A 12,257-nucleotide genomic window follows, 5' to 3' on the forward strand; every position below is an offset into this window, starting at 1 on the left:
AAAATTTGCGTTTATTGATTTTATGCTGCGGTCTTCTGTCACTGTCGTCACTGTCAGTAAATATTTGTCAGAGACTTGGAACGCTCGGAACAGAAATTCCAAGACAGGGGCGTATTCATTGCACGATGCCCCGACTTGGCATTTTAGCAGAAAAAAAAAATATCATTATAGCGCATTTAGTTCACCACTGGACTATCGCACTAGTTTTCACGAGTGCGAAAACGCTAATAAAAGTGCGCGATTGCATCAAATCAACTCGGTGTCTTCAGAGCACTTGTTCTCCATAGATTGAAGAAATAGTGCGCCGAAGACATCAACCTGATTTGATGCAATCTCGCACTTTTATTTACGTTTTCGCACTTATAATGTCGCAGTTCGCAGTCCAGTAGTGAACTAAATGCGGTATACATCCAGGGGAACGTTCAAAATACAAGGTCCATCATTTGGGGGAGGGTAGTCTAGAAAAGTGTGACAGTACGTGTATTAGGTATAGGAAAATAGCGTGACAGAGGGGGGAATAACGATGGACGTAATAAATGAACCTTCCCCAGGGGGAATACCTAACACTTCCTTTGCTAACCGTAAAAATCCACATTTATCCGTTGTTACGAACGCGACGCGTGAAGTACATTAATTTCTAACAACTAGAGCACACTAATTCCAATCATTTCCTACATCTAGCATTAAGCAAATCGCTTATAATAATCTAGCGCAAAAGCTTGTATAATAATTGTAGAGGTAACCTTTTGTGAATCGTGTTGGTCACATATTCATGATAACCAGTGTAAATTGCAATATGCCAAATCAATTAGATCGAATTGAAAACGAGCGACCTTTCACACAACGTTGTATACGATATGCTACGATAGCGCAGCATCGAGGATGACTGATCAAGAACGGAACAAACTGCGCGTGCGTAGTAATCGATTAGCCCGGAACGCATACTCATAGCATACATGGGGATGAATCATTCTAATTCATATTAGAAACTGATATCATATTCAAGTATGTTCACGGTTTCACAGCGTAAATGCGCAAGCGCGGTATGGAATTTCACCATCGGATTTAATGTTGCGCAATCGGATAGCACTTACACATAAGCATGATTTATAATTACGCAACATTGTGAAATTCATGGAACTAGAATACAAGCTACGCCATTTGTAATTGTTAGTTCCAGACATGCACCGGTAGGATATAAAATTGTAATCAACTATCTATGCTCACAACTAACGTAAAGTCAAGAACACAACCCCAATGTATTGTAATGGTCAAAGTACTAGGAAAGGTTTTGATCAGGGATTAATTATTTGTTAGCAAAACTTGTAAGCAAAACTTGTTTGAAAGATTCATTGCAGGATTGTTTGTATACAAGTTAGAATTTTGATGAATCATGAGTTAATTAATGATGTAAAGAGGGTGAGCATAGTTTCTGGACGATACACATATAATTAATATGCTTTACGTAGGAATCAGGAAAAAACATGTAAAAAGAGGGTGCGAATAATGTCTGGACGATAGTATAAAAAGCGATCGAACAATAAAGACGGTAGCAGTTTTGCCTTGTACGTCACAAGCTACAGAACGCTCATTCACTTGCTACTCGAAATCCTTCTTACCAAGCACTTTGAGAAGCTTAATCTTTTCTAATCCCTCCTATTACCCAAGCCTTCGAATGCGAAAGGAGTTGGCTGGAGCTTGATTGGAAAATTTAAGTCTTTGAAAAGAGTTACTTAGTATTTAGAATCGAGGAGTCTAAATCATACTGAACCGATCAAACTTTTTCCACTCTGGCACGCTACGGTTCCGAATGCGAGTAACTTTGGCAAGAGTCTGAAAAGGCCAGTTTGACACCGATTCAAGTGTGGGCAAGCATTTATTTTCTCACTCTGGTACGCCACGGTTCCGAATGCGAGTAACTTTGGCATGAGTCTAGAAAAAATATAAATGCATTGCGATCAACTTTTCCTCATCCGACTAAGTCACGTCTTCGAATGCGAAAGAATTTGACCGGATCTAGGAAGGCCAGTTGATTGCTCCCATATTCGATTTGGACCAATCGATTTTAATTATCTACCACTCAATCCTCCGAGTATCAGTAAGTAGTTTCGGTCGTCGACAGTTTATTCAGTGCGTTTCTCTTGCCTGTTGATCGGCACACGCGGAATCGAATACCGTCTCCCTTCGCAACGGTACCGTGCATCTGATGTGGTGTGATTACCATCATCGTCGTCGTCGTCGTCGCCAAGTGATCGTCGCGGCAGCTGACAGAAACACCACACGGAGTGTAAGTGCCCCGTCGTCAACATCCGTTGCGGATTTTCCGGTTAGAAAAGGATATGTCCAGTAGAGTATATCACCATATAGGGTATTGGTTCCCTTCTTAAGCATGTGGCTCCCATTTTCATCCTACGAAAAACAAAGGAATGAAGTGCTGTTTGTTTTGTTTCTTATTTTTGTATTTTTTGTTAGAAGTAAGCACCCATAAAAACAAAAAGAACGGAATCAATCGGTGCCGTAATCGCTTGTTTTCGAATAGGATGAATATGGGAGCGTGAGATTAATGATGGAACACATACCCTATCACCCTTCTCTCTCAAGCAGCAGCAGAAGATACCCATTTTTTTTCATTTCAACGGGAACGTTTCCATGTGAAAACGTTTGCTCCAAAACTGTTGGCAGGAAGTGGGGCTTGAAACCAAAAATGATAATGTGGATTTATACTGCCATAATTCGCCCAAAAGTGACGTATGCTTCGTTTGTCTGGTGGCCAAACACAAAAGAGGCTACCACGCAATCAAAGCTTGCGAAAGTTCAACGTCTTGCGTCTAGTCTTGCGTCCATTGCTGTTACAGGAGCGATGCGAAACACTCCATCAAAAGCTTTAGATGCGATTCTCAATCTGCTACCTTTGCACGAGTACGTGCAATTAGAAGCAGAAAAGGAATTGCTGAGACTTGAACCAGTTGAAAAGTTTATGCCAGGTGATCTTGTAGGTCACCTGAGCTTTTCACAATACTTCCAAAATAGGCCAGTAATGAAAATGATTAAAGACTGGATGAAACCTGTGGAGAACCATGATGTTCCTTACAAGTTGCACTAAACAACTCGTGCAGATCGGGAAGTCGGAGGTCCCACTGTTCGTCAAGGATCAATCAAATTCTATACAGATGGCTCAAAAGTTGGAATAAAAACGGGAGCAGGAATCTACGACCCTGGAATACAAATTTAAGTGGCCATGGGACACTATCCTACGGTGTTTCAAGCAGAGATTCTTGCTATTTTGAAATGTGCAAATATCTGCCTTGAGAGAAAATACAGATATGCAAACATTTGTATTTTCTCAGATAGTCAAGCTGCATTAAAAACATTGTGTGCTTACAAATGTGGCCCATATAGCCGAGGCGGTAAACGCACGGGTATTCAGCATGACCATGCTGAGGGTGACGGGTTCGATTCCCGGTCGGTCCAGGATCTTTTCGTAAAGGAAATTTCCTTGACTTCCTTGGGCATAGAGTATCTTCGTGCCTGCCACACGATATACACATGCAAAATGGTCATTGGCAGAGGAAGCTCTCAGTTAATAACTGTGGAAGTGCTCATAGAACACTAAGCTGAGAAGCAGGCTTTGTCCCAGTGAGGACGTTACGCCAAGAAGAGGAGAGGAGGAGCTTACAAATGTACTTCAAAGCTTGTCTGGGAATGCATTCTTTCACTGCGCAGGCTGTGCCAAGGGAATTCAGTAAACTTATACTGGGTTCCAGGCAAGGTTCCAGGTCACTATGGCATTGCAGGGAATGAAATGGCAGACGAGCTTGATAAAAGTGGTTCCAATTTACAGTTTGCTGGCCCAGAACCATTCTGCGGTATATCAAACTGTACAATAAAACTATACCTGAAATGCTGGGCTGAGCAGAAGGTGATATCCAATTGGATGGATGTCAAAAATTGCAATCAGTCAAAACGATTTATAACACCATAAATGCTTATAAAACCAAAAAGTTCTTAGAGCTCAACAAGAGAGCTCTATGTACATACACTGGCCTAGTAACTGGACACTGCCCGAGCAGGTGTATCACTTGAAAAATATTCAAAGCCATATTCAGAGTGATATCTGTCGTTTCTGTAATAGGGAACATGAAACCTCGGTGTCGTGACCGCAGCAGCTTTTCTTGTACCACTTCACCGGCCGCAGTAAGGAAACTCTTCAAAACCGCTGTTCCAGACAGACGGCAGTCTGCTGCTTCCCGATCGGTCCGTCGTTTACCGCATTCGTCAATCAACTGATCCGAGCGCGCGATGCTTGCTGTTTTGTAGTTTGCGCTTTCTTCAGTTTTCCCTTCGTTTTTGACGATCGCTCTACTGATGTAGCATTGGGCGGTTCTACTTCAGAGTAATACAGTATAAATTTGAATATCGATATTTTGTTCTACACCCAATCTCTAATCCTACACTCGGAACATCTGCTTTGCAGTTGCTTTATACACGCGCAGGCAAAGATTTCTAAATAGTGGTTGCTTGCAACCCAGTGAGATCTGGTCTGCAGAACCTGGGAAGGTCTTGGAGTTTATCAATTCCATTGCACAAGACTGGGAGACGACGCGTCGTGGCAGTAGCTGATTACTTGACACATGGTTATTAACTGGCTAGATGCGAATATCAAAACGGTACATATGTACCACAAAAGTTCAGCCTATTGTACGCAGTGGCTGGGAGGAAAAAAAATGAGAAAACAAATCAATCCTTGGAGAAAAAAGAGAAAAAATGATGACGTCAGATATATAGACACTACTAGCTGTCCCCGGCAAACTTTGTTTCGCCTACTGCGTTTTTTTGACGTTTCAAGTCCCTAGCCAAGCCCAAGTCCTCGTTCAAAATGTACGAAAATCCAATTTCCAAAAACTTTTAATTTTCCCTTATGTTTTATGCCTCATAAACCTTCCTTGGGTGAAAACTAACAGAACAAAACTCAGACGACCCAAATCGGACCCTCCGTTCGCGAGTTATGCGCGGTCCCACGTATGCCACTGCATTTTTATATATAGACACTCATACGCGCCAACTTGTGACGTAGTTGGGGGGGCGAGGCATCTCAAAATCAACCAAATTCGTAAAATTTCGACGAGTTCATCTAGTTTAGGCATATTTACGTGAAAACTAGTGCATTGAGCTAAAAAAAGATGAATTTTGTCCAATTTTGGAGAGCTTCGCCCCCCCAACTACGTCACAAGTTGGCGCCTATGTAGACACTATATATTCCATAGACTCGCGGAGGCGAAGACAACTGTAGCCAAACGAACTGTCAGTTCGTGTAGCCAAACGAGCATGACGTCACGATTTCAATAGCGATAATGGATTACGTGGCGTCATATTTGCTCGGTACACGTTGAAATTATCATTTTGAATTATCATTTTTTTTTTTCAATTTCGAAGATAGCAACGCCAACGGGTGGGAGATTTCTTTTAGTTCTACCAAAAATAGTTCCATCATAATTTTGTTGACTAATAATTACGCTTTTTTATTTCGTATATTGTATAAGTATATGCGTGTCATGTATGTTTGAATGTGCAGTATTCTTTTAAAAGTTGATTCTTTGCAATACATTTTCATTATTTCATAACATCACTGATCTTTGTGTAACACTATCGTAATGCTATGTTCAGACTACGCTCGAATAACATGTTATTCACCGTTTTGGTGATATTCACCCAATAACATGTTTTTCAACGTGATATTCCCATACATTTTTGACAGCCGAATATCACCTTTTTGAACATGTTATTCGCGAATAACATGATACAACTGCTCGAATTTGCTGCTCGAATGTCGAATTTCTGGCAACCCTGCGGAAATTTGACAGAAATGTCGTTTGGAAAGTTTGTTTTTGTTGTTGTTTTCCTTGACCGAAAAGGAATCAGGAAGATTGTGCTCCGAAAGTAGTATTTTTTTTTTTTGCAAAATTCTTCCGCTGCGGTTATTCCGCAAAATCGGAAAGAGCCGGTGATGTTCGCTATGACTTACGTGGATTATTCTACGCATTCGATCAGGAACTACCTAGGGAACTACTGCAAATATACATCCAGAGATTCTTCTTGTGATTGCTCTAGCAAGTCTAGAAAGAGCATCTGTGAATTTCTCCAGAAGGAACTCCTGGAAGAATCCCCGGAGGGAACTCGTGGAGGAATCCCCAGAGAAATTCCCAAATTAAACCTGTGGAGGTATCCCCCGAGGAAACTCCTAGTTCGAATACAAAAAAACTTCGGACAGAATTCTCAGAAGAAACTTCTAGAGGATTTTTTGAAGAGTAGGATTCCTTTATGAATTTCTTTAAAAATTCCTTCAAAGATTTCTTAAGGAGTTCCTTCAGAAATTCAATCGAGGATTTCTTTAAGAATTCATTTGAGGTATCCTTAAGAAATTCCTTCAAGGATTCCTCCAGGAGTTCCTTCAAGGATTCCTCCAGGAATTCCTTCGAGGATTCCTCCAGGAATTCCTTCGAGGATTCCTCCAGGAATTCCTTCAAGCATTTCTCAAGGAGTTCCTTCAAGGATTCCTCCAAGAATCCGTTCAAGGATTCCTCCATGAATTCTTTCAAGGATTCCTCCTGGCATTCCTTCAAAGTTTTTTTGTTTTAGGAATTCCTTAAAGGATTCTTCCAGGAATTTCTTCAGGAATTCTTTCAGGAATTTCATGAAGGATTCCTTCAAAAATTTCTTCAATGATTCCTCTAAGATTTTTTCAAGGATTCCTTCACGAATTTCTCCAAGGATTCCTAGAAGTATTTCTTCGATTATTCCTCCAGGTATTTATTCAGGGGTTGCTTAAGGATTTCTTTCAAGGTTTCCTTCAGTATTTCCTTCAAAGATTCCTTCAGGAATTCCATCAAGGTTTTCTTTGGGAATGTCCTCAAAGATTCCATTAGAAATTCATTCCAGTGTTTCTTCAAGGATTCCATCAGGTATTTCTTTAAGGATTCTTTCGGGAATTCCTTCAAGGATTGCCTTAAAAATTTCGCCAATGATTCCTGCAGGAATTCCTTCAATAAACCCTGCAGAAACTGTACCAGGGATACCTGCAGGAATGTCTACAAGAATTTCTTTAACCGTTGTGTCGCCAGCAAAAAAACATCCGTAGAATGCCGGCAGGGTACCCGGGTACCCACGAAACTGAAATGATAATATCTCCGTAAATTCCATCAAGGAATTCTTCAAGATTCCTTCAGGAATTGCTTCAGATATCCCATCAAGAAGCTATCCATGAATGCTTTCGAAAATTCCATCACGAATTTCAACCAGGAATTCCTTCCAGGATTCCTCCAGGAATTGCATCGAGGATTTCCCAAGGAATTTCTGCAAGGATTCATCTAGAAATTCTTTCACGGATTTCTACAAGAATTCCTTATTTTTTTCGTTCGAAGATTTCTCCAGGAATTCCATTAAGGACTTCTGCAGGAATTCTTTCAAGGATTCCTCCAGAAATTCCTTCTATGATTCCTCCAGGAATTCCTTCACAAATTACTGCCGAAATTTCTTCAAAGATTCCTCCAGGAATTGATCCAAAGATTTCTTCAGGAATTCCTTCACGAATTCCTCGAGGAATTTCTTCAAGGATATCTCGAGACACTCCTTCAAGGAGTTCTCCAGGAAATCCTTCAAGGTTTCCTCCAGGAACTCCTCCAAGGATTCCTCCAAGAAATCCTCTAAGGATTCTTCCCTAAATTCTTTCCAGGATTTTTCCAATAATTCCTTGGGGGATATTTTCAGGAATTGCTTCGGTGATTCCTCCAGGAATTCCTTTAAGGATTTCTCCAGGAATTGCTGCAAGGATTCCTCCAGGAATGCTTTCAATGATTTCTACAGGAATTCCTGCAAGGATTCCTCCTGAAATGCTTTCAAAAATTTCTCCAGGAATTCCTTCGAGGATTTCTCCAGGAATTCCTTTGAGGATTTATCCAGGAATTCCTGTAAAATTTCTTCCAGGAATTCCTGCAAGGATTTCTCCAGAAATTCTTTCAAAAATTTCTCCAGGAATTCCTTCAAGGATTCCTTCAATAATCCCTTCAAGGATTCCTCCAATAGTTCCCTCAAAGATTTCTCCTGGAATTCCTTCGAAGATTTTTTCAGGAATTATGAATTATGAATGAATTCCAGGAAGAATCCTTGAAAGAATTCCTGTAGAAAACCTTGAAGAAATTCCTGCAGAAATCTTCGAAGTAATTCCTGGAGAAATCCTCGAAGAAACATTAGGAGAAAATTTTGAAAGCATTTCTGGAGCAATCCTTGCAGGAATTCCAGAAAAAAACTTTTTTCAATATTTTTTTCTTAAAATTTGACTTATTTTGTGATAATCACCCATACAACATTTTTTTTGTAGTAGTCATTTTTTTATTTATCACATTTGAAAAAATCGAACTCCGTCCTTTGAAGCAATTCCTGGAGAAATCCTTAAAGGAATTTCTTGAGGAAATTTTAAACGAATTCCTGGCGGAATCTTAGAAGGAATTTCTGGAGCAATCCTTGAAAGAATTCCTGTAGAAATCCTCGAAGGAATTCCTAGAGGAATCCTTGGAGGAATTCATGGAGAAATCTTCGAATGATTTCCTGAAGAAAACTGTGAAGGAATTCCTGGAGAAATCCTTGAAGGAGCTCCTCAAGAAATCCTCGAAGGAATTCCTGAAGGAATCCTTGAAGGAATTTCTGGAGAAATCTTTGAAGGAATTCCTGGAGGAATCCGTGAAGGAATTCCTGTAGAAATCCTTTAAATAATTGGAGAAATTCTCGTAAGAATTCCTGGAAAAATTCTTGAAAGAATTCCTGAAGAAATACTCCAAAGAATTCCTGCAGAAATTCTGGAAGAATTTTCTGGAGGAATCCTTGAAAGATTTCCTGGAGAAATCTTTGAAGCAATTCCTGGAGGAATCCTTTCAGAAATTTCTGGGGAAATCCCCGCTGGAATTCCTGGAGGAATCTCTGAAGGAATTTATGGAGGAATCCTAGAAAGAATTTCTGGAGGAATTCTTGAAGGAATTCCTGAAGAAATTTTTGAATGAGTTCCTGGAAAAATCTTTAAGGGAATTCCTGGAGGAGACCTTGAAAGTATTGCTTGAGGAATCTTTAAAGGAATTCCTGCAGAAATCCTATATGAAATTCCTGGAGGAATCCTTGAAGGAATTTCTGGAGGAATCCTTGAAAGAATTCCTGTAGAAATCCTCGAAGGAATTCCTGGAGAAATCCTTGAAGGAATTCCTAAAGAAATCCTCGGAGGAATTCCTGGAGGAATCCTCGGAGGAATTCCTGGAGGAATCCTTGATAAAATTCCTAAAGAAATCCTCAAAGGAATTCCTGAAGGAATCCTGGAAGGAATTTCTGGAGGAATACTGGAAGGAATTTCTGGAGGAACACTTGAACGAATTCCTGGAGAAATCTTTGAAGGAATTGCTGTAGAAATCCTTGAAAGAATTCGGAATCCTTGCAGGAATTCCTGGAGAAATCCTCGGAGGAATTCCTGGAGGAATCCTCGAAGCAATTCCTGAAGATATACTCCAAGGAATTTCTCGATGAATCCTAGAAGGATTTCTTGACGAAATCTTTGGCGGAGTTTTTCTGGGGAAATCCTTGAAATAATTCCTGGAGGAATCTTGCAGGAATTCCTTGGGAAATCCTCGATGGAATTCCTGAAGGAATCCTGGAAGGAATTTCTGGAGGAATACTTGAACGAATTCCTGGAGGAATCTTAGAAGGAATTTCTGGAGGAATCCTTGAAGAAATTCCTGTAGAAATCATTGAAAGAATTCCTGGAGGAATCCTTGCAGCAATTCCTGGAGAAATCCTCAAAGGAATTCCTGGAGGAATCACCGAAGCAATTTCTGAAAATATCCTTCAAGGAATTACTGGAAAAATCCTGGAAGGTATTTAGGGAAGAATCCTTAGAGGATTTCTTGGAGGTATCCTTGTTGGAGTTCCTGGAGGAAACCTTGAAGGATTTCCTGGAGAACTCCTTGAAAGAATTCCTGGAAGAATCCTTGAAGGAGTGTCTCGAGATATCCTTGAAGGTAGTCCTCGAGGAATTCGTTAAGGAATTCCTGAAGAAATCTTTGGAGCAATTCCTGGAGGAATCTTTGAAGGAATTTCGGCAGTAATATGTGAAGGAATTCCTGGAGGAATCATAGAAGGGATTTCTGGAGGAATGCTTGAAAGAATTCCTGCAGAAGTGCTTACTGGAATTCCTGGAGAAATCTTCGAATGAAAAAAAAATTAAGGAATTCTTGTAGAAATCCGTGAAAGAATTTCTAGATGAATCCTTGCAGAAATTCCTTGGGAAATCCTCGATGGAATTCCAGGAGGAATCCTGGAAGGAATTCCTGGTTGAAATTCGTGAAGGAATTTTCGAAAGCATTCATGGATAACTTTTTGATGGGATATCTGAAGCAATTCCTGAAGGAATCTTGAAGAATTCCTTGAAGGCATGCTTGAAGGAATTCCTGAAGAAATCCTTGAAGGAATTCCTGAAGCAATCCTTGAATGAATTTCTGAAGGAATCATTGAAAGAATTCCTGAAGGAATCCATGGAGGAATTTCTGAAAGAATCCTTGAAGGAATTCCTGAAGAAGTCCTTGAAGGAATTCCTGAAGGAATCCTCAAAGGAAATCCTAATGCAATCCTTGAAGGTACTTCTGATGCAATCCCTTAAGGAATTCCTGAATGGCACCTTTAAGGAATTTTTGAAAGATATTTGAATAAATTCCTGAAGGAAGCCTTGAAGGAATTCCTGAAGCAATCCTTGAAAGAATTTCTGAACGAATCATTAAAAGGATTCCTGAAGGAATCCATGGAGGATTTTCTGAAAGAATCCTTAAAGGAATTCCTGAAGAAGTCCTTGAAGGAATTCTTTAAAGAATTCTTGAAAGAATCCTTGAAGGAATCCTCAAAGGAAATCCTAATGTAATCCTTGAAGGTACTCCTGATGCAATCCCTGAAGGAATTCCTGAATGGCACCTTTAAGGAATTTTTGAAAGATATTTGAATAAATTCCTGAAGGAAGCCTTGAAGGAATTCCTGCAGGAATCCTTGAAAGAATTCTTGAAGGAATCCTTGAAGGAATCCCTCAAGGAATCCTTGAAGAAATTCCAGAAGACATCCTTGGAGGAATTCCTGAAGGATTCCTCAGAGGAAATCCTGAAGGAATCTTTGAAGAAACTGCTGATGCAATCCCTGAAGGAACTCCTGAAGGAATCCTTGAAGAAATTTGTGAATGATCTTTGAAGGAATTCCCGAAGGAATTTTTGAAGAAATTCTTGATGGATTCTCCGAAGAATCTTTTGAAGGAAGAAGTTTCTGAAGGAAACCCCTGGAGGAATCTCCAGAGGGAATCCCTGGAGGAATCTCCAGAGGGAATCCCTGGAGGAATCTCCAGAGGGAACCCCTGGAGGAATCTCCAGAGGGAACCCCTGGAGGAATCTCCAGAGGGAACCCCTGGAGGAATCTCCAGAGGGAACCCCTGGAGGAATCTCCAGAGGGAACCCCTGGAGGAATCTCCAGAGGGAACCCCTGGAGGAATCTCCAGAGGGAACCCCTGGAGGAATCTCCAGAGGGAACCCCTGGAGGAATCTCCAGAGGGAACCCCTGGAGGAATCTCCAGAGGGAACCCCTGGAGGAATCTCCAGAGGGAACCCCTGGAGGAATCTCCAGAGGGAACCCCTGGAGGAATCTCCAGAGGGAACCCCTGGAGGAATCTCCAGAGGGAACCCCTGGAGGAATCTCCAGAGGGAACCCCTGGAGGAATCTCCAGAGGGAACCCCTGGAGGAATCTCCAGAGGGAACCCCTGGAGGAATCTCCAGAGGGAACCCCTGGAGGAATCTCCAGAGGGAACCCCTGGAGGAATCTCCAGAGGGAACCCCTGGAGGAATCTCCAGAGAGAACCCCTGGAGGAATCTCCAGAGGGAACCCCTGGAGGAATCTCCAGAGGGAACCCCTGGAGGAATCTCCAGAGGGAACCCCTGGAGGAATCTCCAGAGGGAACCCCTGGAGGAATCTCCAGAGGGAACCCCTGGAGGAATCTCCAGAGGGAACCCCTGGAGGAATCTCCAGAGGGAACCCCTGGAGGAATCTCCAGAGGGAACCCCTGGAGGAATCTCCAGAGGGAACCCCTGGAGGAATCTCCAGAGGGAATCCCTGGAGGAATCTCCAGAGGGAACCCCTGGAGGAATCTCCAGAGGGAACCCCTGGAGGAATCTCCAGAGGGAACCCCTGGAGGAAT

This window comes from Aedes albopictus, chromosome 1 (assembly GCF_035046485.1).
Source record: "Aedes albopictus strain Foshan chromosome 1, AalbF5, whole genome shotgun sequence".
In the NCBI taxonomy this organism is placed as follows: Eukaryota; Metazoa; Arthropoda; class Insecta; order Diptera; family Culicidae; genus Aedes; species Aedes albopictus.